Below are 12,910 nucleotides of genomic sequence, written 5' to 3' on the forward strand. Positions count from 1 at the left end.
GGGAGATAGCCTACCAAACTACCCAGATCATACTCTCCAGACCACATTAAAAGTGTCATTCATAAACCTCAGCCATCTATCCAAAAGAATAATGAATTCCTAGGGGCCAAATTCAAAACTGCAGAAACTCCAGGGTACTAATGGCATTATATCAAGGTGAATTTTTCCCCATTTAGCTAAATATAGCTAACTGAAAAGTTGTGTATGAAGGCAGGTAAAGCTTTGGTTGACTAACAGGGAGAAGGGCATTAGGTTTGCTTTTCCCTTTGAATATCTGAGGTGTTCGGAAAGTGAAAATTACTTCCAGGGAAAATTGCATCACAAAATGCATCCCAAATTTGCATGAAAAACACATGAACACACACATTTAAATTGAAGAAAATTTTCAAAATAATTTCTTTTTACAGTTTACTGCCTTTTCACTCTTCAACAGAAAATAAAAATCCATGGGCAAATTCCAGGAGACTGAATGCTGACTCTCATGGCTTTGTGTTCCTTTTTCCACCTTCTCCTGGAAACTACAATGAAGAAAGACAGAGAATGCATGCACAGACTTTCCAGGAGTCTTTCTACAGATAAGAAAATAGAAACAATCAAGCTTGCAGATAGCAGCCTGCCAGTTTCCAATTTTTCTTGGAAAGAAAACTTTTACCAGCATAACTGCAGTTTTCCAGTGAGAACATTTTAGGCTTTTTATATGGGAACTTTTAATTTTGAACTGCGCATGAACAGAAACATCTGTAATATCTATAAACTGTAATATCTATCCTCAACAACCAGGGAAATTTAAGAAAAAAAACCCAACCCAAGACAAAACATTAAAAAACTTACACAAAAAAAACCCAAAAAAGCCCCCCAAACAAAAGCCCCAAGTACTAAAGAGAATTTTGCTTCCCTAAGTGTTCTTCCCACATACTTGCAGCCACATTCCTGCAGCCACTTTCCACATATGTAAGGCACCATATCTCATTACAAGTTCAAAATTGTTCAAGGAGAAGAATCAAGGAGGCAATGACAGAGGAAGAGAGGCAGCTGCCTGTTTCCTCCTTTCCTTGTAAATATGAAAACTCTCACAGTATTGCTTAAAGATGGCTGTCTGTATACTTGGCCTAATTCCACCCTCTTAAAGGCCATGTGAATTTCAGAAGATGCAGCTTTTGCAGTGTTACTTTAGCTTTGAAACTGGTGGCAAGGCTTTTTTTCCTTGGTAGCTGCATGTCAAGAAATCTCACAGAATAAAAAATATATAAGAGATTTTAATGGAGGACTTTTTAAAGAAAACAAATGTCTGTTTTGCAGAACCAGTTTCAGAGATGATGAATCTATTCTGGACAAACCACTAAATAATGGAGCAGAAGACCTGCCTTTTGTAAAGAAATTAGAGAGGGAGCCAAAAGGTGAGGTAGCAGGAAGCTCAATATATTGTGTTTCATTTTCTCACTGTGCTGTTTCAAATTTCCATTGCAGTAGGTGTAGCTGAAGTGGAAAACTAAGTTAGAAGAAAAGAAGAGACAATAAATGTCATCCATTTTGAGGAGATGCATCCTAAACTCTAGGAGAAAAATGGAAATAACTAGAAGCAAGTACTTGAGTATGTTCACAATAGAGGGATGATTTTTTATGTAGAGTGTATGATAAAAATCAGCAATGCTTTAAACCATGAGAAAACAATCATGCTCTGCTCAGTATAACTAGTTTACCTACCATAAATCTGGATAAAATAACACTTGATTGAATAAATATGGAAAATATTGAGATAGGAACTATTCAGAGCAGAAGAATAGACAAAAATTGGAAAAGAACTTTCCAATGGTTGCTGCTTAGGTAAAGAAGCTTGCTTTTTTGAAAACCACACATTTCCTTCTAATTGCAGTGAGCAATGCAGGTGACTTGCTGGGATCATGCTTGCCAGCCTTCTACAGGAGATATTTCTCCTGAACTCCTATTTGAACTCTTAATTTGAAAGGGGTAGAAAAGGGAGAGACAAGTGACCACGGCCACTAACGAAGCACCTTGCATGATTCTCAAACTGACTGTGGGGATGTACACTAGTAAATTGAGGTACTTCCGCAGTCAGTGATCCCAGGCAAGAAATTTTAACTATTTGTGCCACTTGAGATGAAGTCACCATGATGCCTTCAAAGGCTTTTTGTAACTTGACTTCTGTTGGCCAGAGTAAACTTTGTAGAACAATAGATGAGCAGAGACAATGTTTGGTTCCCTATTTTTATAGTCTCATATTTGCTGCTTAAGGTGTACATTTATTGTCTTAAAGGGTTCTGTACAACATTAAATAAATAACACTGATATGGATTAAGAGTATTTTTCCCTAATGAAAAAATGTTGAATGAATTACATGGCATCTAGAACACAGAATGGGTGGATTTACCTGTGTTCAAAAGAGTGGTAAGTATAAGGCCCTTAGTATAAGAGTATAATCATCTCAGCCCTTCTTGTAATCAACAGAGAAAGCACTAAAATCAGAGGTTGATTCATTCCCTCTCAACAGAGATGGGACAAATCACCATCTGGAGGGTTAATGTCTTATTCTGTCTGTAAAGAAAGTCTCAAGTTAAGGTTCAGGGAGGTAAATCCTAGCCTATCCAGATTATTTTAAATTATATAATAATTCTCTTTTATTTGTCCCTCAAAACATAAATTGAAATTACCTTGCACACTGTGGTCAAAAGTTAACCTCACCTTTTTGGTGAGAGCTCTTTTGTAACTTTCACAGCCTGTGCAGGAGACCTTCCCCAACACATGTACATTCATTGCCTCCACAGGAATTTCATCTGTTAAGCTTTGGGATGACTGTAGGTGCCAGTGGTCCCAGTCTGCTGATGATTCAGAGTCTTTTTGGCAACAATCACCCAGCCACAGCTTGTTAGACAGAGCATCCTTGCTCAATCACTTGCATGCCACATGTGTGGTGTGTGCTAGAATCTGCAGCACCGTTTGCAAGGTGGAAGCTGCTGAGAGCCAAGCTCCTCATCCTTGCTTGCAGGATTGATAATGTCATTCAGTGACACCAGCTGGTGTTCTGGAATGGGATTACAGATTGCAAGTGAATTCCTGCAAGGTGGGGAAAAGTTCCTGTAAGAACTCTCATTCTTTTCCCAGTTGGTCTAGATCTGGTAAGTGTGATTTCTTTTCGTGAGTTCTAGAGGTGCCACCTTTCTCTTGTCTTCAAAGCTGGAATTTTGTATCCCAAAAATTCTGGCAGTCATAGAGCATGTATGTTCTATACATTTATCCCAAAGAAAGGACCTATTCATGAATTTTAGTGAACCTTATCCAGTTACTATGATTGTGTTGGGTAAATACAATCCCGCTGAAGCCGTAGCAGAGACAAGGGTAGTTGTGCCTTCTGCAGTGATTATGACTTTTCTATGGCTGTCATGGAAGCATAGAAGGCAAACCCAGTGAAAGGTCCTTTTCATGAGATAATTTAGGAAGATTACTTTCCTCACAGTGGTCTTGATGAAACATCAGTCAGGGAATTTGAATGTGGCCAAATGCCTTCTTAACACAATTTATTCTTTGGACTGGACTCATTATCAATACCACAGATTAGGTGTCTTGGTATGGTAAGATTCCATCTTACACCTTATCTAAAGTTTTGGTGTTTGAGTTTACTTACAACAATTTATCTGATGTTGCCATACACTATGAATGTGGCTGTGAGACTTGGTAGTTCTTGTCTGGTCTCCAACTTTCTGCTTCAAGCAATAATTAGTATATTTCCAAAATATCTTCTCACCTTCTATGAAAACTACTTCTTGAATATTATATTTACAACATCTTCCTTTCTGTAGGTATCTGAGGAAAAAAAAAAGAAAGAAAAGATATTTCCATTTAGTCATCTGGACATGAAATTTCCAGTGAAGTGTCTAACCATCAGAACCATATATGTAAATATTGTACATATACTTGTTACCCTATTCTCTGTGCTCTGAAGTATAACTAGTAATAACTGATAGATCCAGCTGCCCACCTGTTCTTTTTTTCCAATAAAGCTGCAGCACCTCCTCAGTCTTTAACATTAAGAATCTTCATGATTTTAATATGTATGGCTGCACTGTATTGCTCTTTTCTCAGAGGAGTGCTCTGTTACTCAAGTTAGATGGTTCCTCACTGTTCCTTGTTTGAAATGCTTCCAAAGCAGATTGAAGACTCAAGGTGGAAATTACTTCCAAGCTGCTCTAAGAAAACTCTTCATATATGATATTATGGTTGGGTTATAATGACAGCACCCTTCAGAACTGCAATTTGATTGCAAATCTGAAATGCACTCAGAGGCATACTGTATACATTAATATCCCAAGCTTACAGTAGCTTGGCCTTAGATTATTTCAAAGTTGCATAAATTACATTTTTTGGGGTTTCTTATTTGACAGAGTGCTTCTTGGCTTTTCTCTTGCTGCTTAATGCCAGGGATGGTATGCTTATGCTTCAAACCATCAACAGAATTGCAGATACTGCAAAAATCACAGAACTTTCATGGAATTGTGTATGTAGGAACACAAATTCACCTAGTACTCCATTACTGAGTTTTTACTTTGGTAAGCCTCTTGGAGAAACTCCTGCAGTGGAAAGGTTGTTGCCTACAAAAGAAGACTAAGTGGACCTGATTCAAATCTTGACTCAGATGACAGCTTTCTGTCTTTTCTCACTGACAAGTGAGTGTTCATTAAGTTAAATGGAGGTACAACAATTGCAAACATTAAAAAATTGAAAAAATTGATGAATAATGAAATAGTTTAATTTCTTTCTATATCATTCTTTCTCCTCTGTATATGTGAGTCTGTCTGGGTTAGTCACTTTTTTGGATTACTGGTTTTTCTTTAGAAGCATAGTTGGGATCATTCACCCCAAGATCTTCACGATCCCTTGTTTTAATTGATCCTGACTTGTTTCTATCCTGATCCAATAATGAGACACGAATACCATCTTATGCTTGTAGACAGCAAAAAAAACATTTAGATGAAACATACTGGTTTGGTTTTGGAAATGCCTTGTAGTGAATGTGTTCATTGCATTGCAAGTGATCACTTAGCCTCAGCGAAGTAAGAATTTGTCTGGACAAATTTACTAAGTTGATCAGTAACTGTACGGTTCCTCTTCCTATGACTTCATTAATTCTTACAACGGTATTTTCTTTCAGTAATTTTGTAAATGAATATTTTTATTTCTTTTATCCTAATGTGATCTGAGGTAAGCATTATGTCAATGTGATTGTTTGCCCTTAAGGCATCCCATGATTATAAATGTAAGTTTCACAGTGCGGTACCAGGACATAGTTAGAATCTACTGGATCAAAACAGTTTTAACTGGAGTGCTCCAAAATAACAAAATCAGCTTCCTCTCCATGCTGTTTTTACCATCTTTGTCTTCTTGGCACTGCTAATATCCTTTTAGTTGATCAGGTGTTCACCTCTGTTCTGTTTGAGTGACTAATTAGCAAACTGTGCATTCCTTAAGGCAAATAGGCTTTCTCATCTTTAGCACAGGCTGGTTTGAAGAGAAATGCAGAGAATAGCTTTACTGTTGATAGGGGTAAGCCAGGCAAGTTCCCAGTATGTAGGATGTTAATGGGCTAAGTGCCTCAAAACCCAGGATCCCCCAGCACCTGCTATGCTTTACTGCACCAATTTGTTGGTAGCAGACTCTGTGGAGCAGCACACCTTTAGTGGATCTGGAGTCTTCATCTTAGACTGCCCATCCTGTTATTTTCACAAGAGTTTCTGTTGCTTGGGGGAAATGAGTCAATGTTCCGTTCACTTCTGCTGATAACCTGAGGATTTTAGCAAAGCAGGAGTGGAAAAACCTTTGAGTTGCAAAAAGAAGTAAAAAATAGCAGGGAAACCAATGTTTCTAAGCAATCCATTCCACGAACACATAAAGCAGTTTGTCTCATGTCCTAGATAGATGTTGTATCTTTAAATAACGAATAAAGCAGTACTTAAGTCCCAGTTTCCAGAGCGAATGGAGAGCTTTCCTTGATAATTCCTTGAATTCCTTGATAAAGATACTTTTGAGGAAATGGCATCTGAAAAGATAGTTCTGAAAACCAATGGCCATTTTCTCTACAGAGAAGAGCAACATGTGGAGGGTCTTCCTAATTTTTTTTCTTATTTATTTCTTTCCCTTCACTGTTTTAAAGAATGTCAAAGAGTAGATCTTAAAATGCCCAGAAGATGGGATCAGTGCTTTACAACCTGCCACATGCACTTGTTAAGAGCTGAGTGGTTTAGAAATCCACTTGCTCAGGACACAGGCTTAAAGAGGTTTCTGCACTATTCTCATTTTTGTGGTAAGAAGAATTAGCAGTTGAGTGACTACAGATATCTTGTCACTTTTCAATGCACTCACAATATGCCCTTTAATACTAATGGGAATCTCCCAGATGCATAAGAGATGGAGGGTCTTCTGTATATGTTCAAACAAGCAATTCCTTGGTCATTCATTACTCTGTTCCACTGCAACAGGAAGTTTCTATTCAGTAAATGCTTACCTCAGTGATAATTTTGAAAGGATGTATTTGATAACTGGGAGGGGTCAGGAGGAGGAAAAAGCAAAAAAGAAGGGAGAAAGAAATATTGGCAAAGGACGAAAGGGACAAATAAAACCAGGATGCAGTTCAGTTTTTTTAGCAAACTATTTCCCATGCCACACTATTCTTACCATTTTCCACTAAACTCAGAAAGTTTACAATGACCTCCTCACAACAGTTTTATCAAAAAGAGAAAGCGTGCTTGCTGCTGTAACGTCTGATGGACAACAGCTTCCCTTAACTTTACTTTTTGTGGAGCAAGAATAAATGGAGGAGAGGGAGTAAAATGGGAATTTCATTTCACAGCAGTATTTGCTTGCCCAAATCCATACAGCTATAACTTATGCACTCAGTAAAATGCCTCTTAGAATAGAAATGCATCTACAATAATGGTATGAAATTTACTCCTGCTAGAAATGTTCAATTTATGGTCAATATTTTTCCCTAAACCTGGAAAGTGATAGCATAATTTAGATGAATCTGGGGTTTTCCCAGATTCTCAGCAGCAGAAGGATCCCCTTACTTACTTGGGAGACTTTTGGGATTTTGTCTCTACACACTTCAGGCCCACATTTTCTCTTCACCAGGACTTGGTGTGCTTTAGAGCCCAATGACTAGGCTAGGTAGAGACAGCCTTTTCAAGAACAGACCGGTCCAACTCTTCAAGGCCTGATGTGACCAGTCTGTCTTAGCATCTCATGCCATGGCACAGAAGATACATTGTCTGGGGCAGATAATTTCATAGAACTGCCACTCAGTGTTGTCTTTGGTGGCACACACCATTCTGGCCACGTAGGGTTGGGACTCTGTGAGGTCGTCTCTGGTTCCCTGTGACTAGTATTTATTTATGTTTACATATATGCCATTGTTCCTTAGTAGTACTTTATCAGTGCTTTGCATTACAAATGCAAGCTGTGAGATTAAGGAAATCTGTATCTCCTGCCTGTTTAACAGATCCCTTACTTTCACGTGGGAAGACTCAGAGGGGGAGTTTGAAAATGTGGCCTTTGAGTAATATTTCTGAACTGCTGGTGGTCATAGAACCACAGAAAATTATTTGTGGAAGGTTTTATTGTTGGATGTCATGGTAGAAATGCCAGGAACCAAGTAATGGTGCCTGATCTGCCCGTCCTCTCCCCCAAAACCTCTGTGTATTGTTCAGGAAAAGGGCTTTCTGTTTCACCATGTTGTCAGGTGCAACCTTCTCCTTCTAGTCACAACAGTGGAGAGGCAAGAGGGACCAGCTTCATCCTCCTCTGTGCTGACAAACACTAGTGGAGGCAAGACTCAGTGCCTAGAAATTAACAATGTCTTGTAAGAAAAAGTGGATAGCAGCTTGGACAGGTGGAATTGGATATTTCTTGTCATACATGAAATCCCTAATTGTGCTTGGTCTTTGCATATTAAGTGCTTTAATTAATTAATTCTGAGTTAAATATTTTTAATTTGAATGTTAAAATTAACCCATCAGCCCAGGTACAAAAATCAAGTTCCATTATCAGTGTTTTCATTTGTTCAAAGTAGTTTATTAAGAGAGTTCCACCCTTCCCAGTTAAAAATTCCCCAGTTAAAAATCCCCAACTTATGCTCCCTTTTCAAACTTCAAACCACCTGTACACCATAAGAGTTATCTTTCCTGTGTTTCCTGTATACTTTTACAAGTGTTTTAAGATGTTAGATGTATTTTAATTTTTTTTTTAGGTGTTTTTACTTGCACTTTGGTCCAAGGGGTAACTCCAAAAACCCCAGTTCTAACAGCCAGCAGCTATTTTTAGCCCCATAGCCGTTACCCTGTAGGCAAGCTCCGTGGCAACCTGAATTTTAATGAAGGCATTTTAGCACCCTTATCTCAACTGATACCACCCCTCTGACAACGACGAGCTATTGGTGGATGGAGATGATCTGTCAAAGGGAAAGCACCAATCACTTTAAACCGAAGGGGCGGGCTGTGGGCGGGCTGGGGCGGAGCAAAGGCACTATGAAACAGTGAGACCGGTCTTAAAAAGTTCGGACAGAGAATGTGTCGCCATGCTGGCTAGTTGTGGTGGATATCAGTGCTGGGCATTAAAAGCCTTACTCCTATTAAGGAGCCTTTAGTAACTTTTTACTTTCGGACCAGCCAAAAGCCAGCTCAGCACTGCAAGTCCTTTTTCTCTACCTGAGGTCCAGTGCTGTCTCAGCCAGAAGATCTCAAATCCCTGCGCTCCTGGGGCATACCATTTATCAAGCTGTAGGATCCCAAATTCTTGTATTTTTCTAATTTCTGTAATTATTCAATTTTTCTGTTTTCAATACATTATTTTAATTTTTATTTAATTAAGAGTTGTCTTATTTCTCAGATTTCTGTAACTTGGACTTCTGTGTCTCCAAATGCTGAGTATTTGGATGATGGGAAAGAGAGACCTGAGAGACCTCATTAGATGACACCAAACCAGCATACCATGTTTCTCAGGAGGATGTGATGGGCTGTGGATTAAGGCCAGGGAGGAAATGGCAGACCCACCTGAAAACTCAGAGGGCACAAACCTCCCTCAAGGTGTTGAACGGCTGAGCAGCTGACTGCTGTTGGATGACTTTTTTCTGTCTCCCTGTTGCAGCTGTGCCCTGTTTCATAAGTAATAATTTAAACAAGAAGAGGCATATTCATCTGAGGTGAAGGACAGTGTCAACTTTTACCTCTGCCTGATTCATTACAGGGATCTCTGTGTGGATTTCCTACATTGCTAGGTAGTTGTTTCTCTACCTATTTTCCTTGATTGTTTTGAGCAAATGTAACTGGTTTGTTCCTTGGTATAAAAATCTGGAAGTCTTGCCTCCCAGACAGATACTCAAGCTCATGAAATAAATGGAAAATATGATGTTAAGTAGTTTTACTAGAAATCCAGTGTATAATATGTGTAAACACATAAACTTTCTTGTACAAGATCTGAGCTTACAAGTTTAAAGGGGATTTTTAACTTCATTTTTATTTGCTTGCACATAACTTGAAAGACAAACATTACAAATGAAAAGTTGTATCAAATTAAATTGGATGGTCAAATTAAAGGGAAGAAAGTTTTCTCAAAAAATGAGTTCTGGTCGAGGAGAAAGTAGTAGAGAAAGTAGATAAACACAAAGAACAGAGATCCAAAGCCTCTGAAACAAAAATGAAAGCTGGTGTATATAAATGTTTTATGGAAGAGTCAGAGTGTGTGTTTTCTCAAAGATGATCTGTCCCTTGGAATAGTAGCAGTGTTTGGTAAAATCCTTACGGAGTTGGAACCTGATCAGTTTCCCAATAATCCTGCTGCAGAGGACATCTTTATCTATACTTGTGTGCGGCTCAAGGGACAGTGCTAATGCTCTACCCTTTTGTGATGTTTATGAGCATTTTATTAATATTTTAGTTGCAGTTAATGGATGTTCCGCCAGTTTTCCTCACGTGTTAATAAACATTTGCTAAATTTTTAATTTCCGTGGCTGCAAACTGATAAATTGTTACTAATAAAACCCTTCAAAAACATCCCTTTTTATCTTCCACAAGCTTCAAATATATTTTTAGAAACAGTAAGGGAAAAGAACTTTGCAAAATTTCTGGCTTTTTCCAGTGGAATATTTTCAAGTTGTTCATCTTTTACAGCTGTCCTTTTAGGGGTAAAGTAATGCCTCTTGCTTATAGGATTGCCATAGGAATGGTTTCATTGGCTTAGATTGATGGTCCATGTAGCTCAGAGATGTTATTTAAGATGGACACTTGAGCCTGGCTGCTACTGGTGTGGGCACAAGTATGTTCACTCTCACAGACAAAGTTTTCTGGAGACATTTCATCTTTCAGACTCACTGCTTTGTATTCTCTTGATCTGCTTCTCTCTGCTGTACCAGATGCTCCACTGGTGGCTTCACATCCCCATGTGCTTGCTGATTTTATGTTGTGAACTCTGTAAGTTGAAAGAAAAGTAGGAAGGATCACACTGTCATCCAATTTAGAGAGCTCAAAAATGTTTCTGGAAGTCTCCTCACAGCACCTTAAAGGGATACTTACCAGGAAATTCAGACTTGGGAAGTGGCCCATGATAGATGCCTTGGTAGTCTAGAACACGTGGTAAACTTTCTGCTGATCTAAGAGAATTCACTTTGGGAGTGGAAACTTTTATTTCCTTTGCAAGAACAAATCTAGGAGAAAATGTCCACAATGTTGTGTGAAGGGCTGACAAAGAAAGAAAAACAGTGGATCATTTGCTATTTGATCTAAATCATTTTTCACCGTATTGCACTGAGATGAGGTGAATAAAGGTCGGTGTACAGTTGGTTTTAATTTTGCTCTTGTCTTGACACAGTCTAGAAGAAAGCTCTGTGAGATGTCAGAAAAAAAAAAGCTCTAATACACTGCTGAAAGATACTGCTGTTCTTACTGATCAAATGTGTTTCAAATTAATTCTGTTTTAATATACTGCTGCTTGTATATTTTATACTACTTGAAAATATCTATGCTTTGTGCTTGCCAGACAAACTAGACTTTTTCTCTTCATAATGAATTTGAACATCACAATGTAAAATTGGTAGTGATTACTCACATAGGGGACCAAAACAGAAAGTTTATGGTAGCAATGCTTTTAACCCAAGCTTACCAGCACTGACAAAATCTGTGACTGATGCAAAAGTCTGTCTGAGAATGAAATGATATCCAGTAATTTCACCGTGTTTATTTGTACCTGTTCAGCTTTCTACTCTTCCTCTCATTTTTGCTACATGTTCCAAACACAGCCAGGCTGAAGATAACCTAAAGGAAGAATCCTGTAACTGAACCATCCTTGCAGTTTACTGTGGGCTTACTTTCTCCATGGCAAAGACCCCTTCCAGACAGTTGTACAGAATCCAACAAACCTGAAGAGATTTGTAAAATATCGCTGTGATTTTAAAAAGTTCTAATGCTTGAAGGGCCTTTTTTCTGCTTTAGCTATATACTACTACTTAAGGAAGGAATAGAGTCCAAAACCACACAGGGTAACCTTTTCCTCCAGGAATTTTAACTGTGGTGCTAACAGTAGCTTTTCAGGAATAACTCAACCTTGAATATTAATTAGTCAGAGCTTGGAGAAAAATCCACTGATAGTGTTGTCCCACTCTTCTAAAAGTTTTGTCTGAGCTCAAAAATGCAATGTAACAAGTCTGCTAAAAAATCAAAACTTGTCTGCATTCTAAGAATCTGAATCAAGAAATGTTTTTGTAATACTTTCAGCTGAAAGCTCCTGTAACAACCTCAATTGAAAATCTCCCATATAAATAAAGGTATTTAAATGTACACAATGAGTACTAACTGACCGGATAACCTGTGTTTGAAGTGTGTGGGAAAAACGTACCTCAAATGTGTGTGCATACACACAAACCTGTGTGCACACACAGTTAATGGGTTTTCTTTTCTTTCCTGGAACAAAGCTCTTTCAGCACATTGAGTTCCTTGTGTCAAAGTGAATTTTCAAGTACTAGTGGTTTAGATTGCACTGGCCATATCAAATACTGTTGTTTGATCCTGTCCATTCTGCAATCTTTAACATCTAACACCAAAGTCGGCTTTCTTTCTTCCCTTGAGCATCCTCCATATGTGTCCACCCTTGTAATGAACTTTGTTGGCTAAGTTTCAGCACTTCAAATCAAGTTTAATAATTAAAAAAAAGCATCCAAAGACAGGCAAAAAATCTGGTGAAGGATCTAGAGAGTAATCTTTTGAGGAGCAGATAAGGGAACTGGCATTGTTTAGCCTGGAAGAAAGGAGACTCAGGGGAGACCTTGGCTACCTGAAAGGAGGTTGTAGCCAGGGCAGGACTGGTCTCTTCTCCCAGGTTACAAGCAATAGGACAAGAGGAAATGGCCTCAGGTTGTACCAGGGGAGGCTTAGGTTGGATAGTAGGAAACATTTATTCACCAAAAAAATTATGAAGCATTGACAGGCTGCCCAGGGAAGCGGTTGAGTCAACATTCATGGAGACATGTAGGTGTGACACTTAGGTTTAGTGGTGAACATGGTGGTGTTCGGTTGGACTCTGTGGTCTTAAAGGTCTTTTCCTGCCTAAAGGACTCTATGAGGCTATGATTCTTTTGAAGTCACTCACATTTCCTGTATTGCTTAGCAAACAAATCTGAGCTATAGTCAGTTCAATTCCTCACCTCGAGAAGGGCCAGTATCAAAGAACACAACACACAACACAGTATCTGTGTTGTGCCTGCCTGTCTCTTGTGATGTTGGTGGGTAAAATGGAGGCAAGCAACCTATACCTCAATGACAGAGAGAGAAAATGACAGAAAGATGAAATTTTTTGGACTTCCCAAAGAAGCTGTTGCAACCAGAACCAGGTGAAAGGTGACTAAGGACTCACTTGG

General features: G+C 38.7%; 1 long non-coding RNA gene across 1 annotated transcript in view; it reads right to left on the reverse strand.

The window, feature by feature from the left end:
• LOC121674992 overlaps positions 1 to 12,338 on the reverse strand; it is a 48,232-nt gene extending 35,894 nt beyond the window's left edge. Inside the window, exons 1-3 of the long non-coding RNA XR_006019916.1 lie at positions 10,575 to 12,338; positions 10,374 to 10,470; positions 3,641 to 3,819 (exon numbers count right to left, since the gene is read on the reverse strand). This is a non-coding gene — a long non-coding RNA (uncharacterized LOC121674992). The remainder of the gene's footprint in view (positions 1 to 3,640; positions 3,820 to 10,373; positions 10,471 to 10,574) is intronic.
• Between the last annotated feature and the right edge of the window lie 572 nt (positions 12,339 to 12,910).

The sequence above is a fragment of the Corvus kubaryi genome, unplaced genomic scaffold, assembly GCF_017639235.1.
Source record: "Corvus kubaryi isolate FWS band 111438036 unplaced genomic scaffold, C.kubaryi_AGA036_p1.0 71, whole genome shotgun sequence".
Taxonomy (NCBI): domain Eukaryota; kingdom Metazoa; phylum Chordata; class Aves; order Passeriformes; family Corvidae; genus Corvus; species Corvus kubaryi.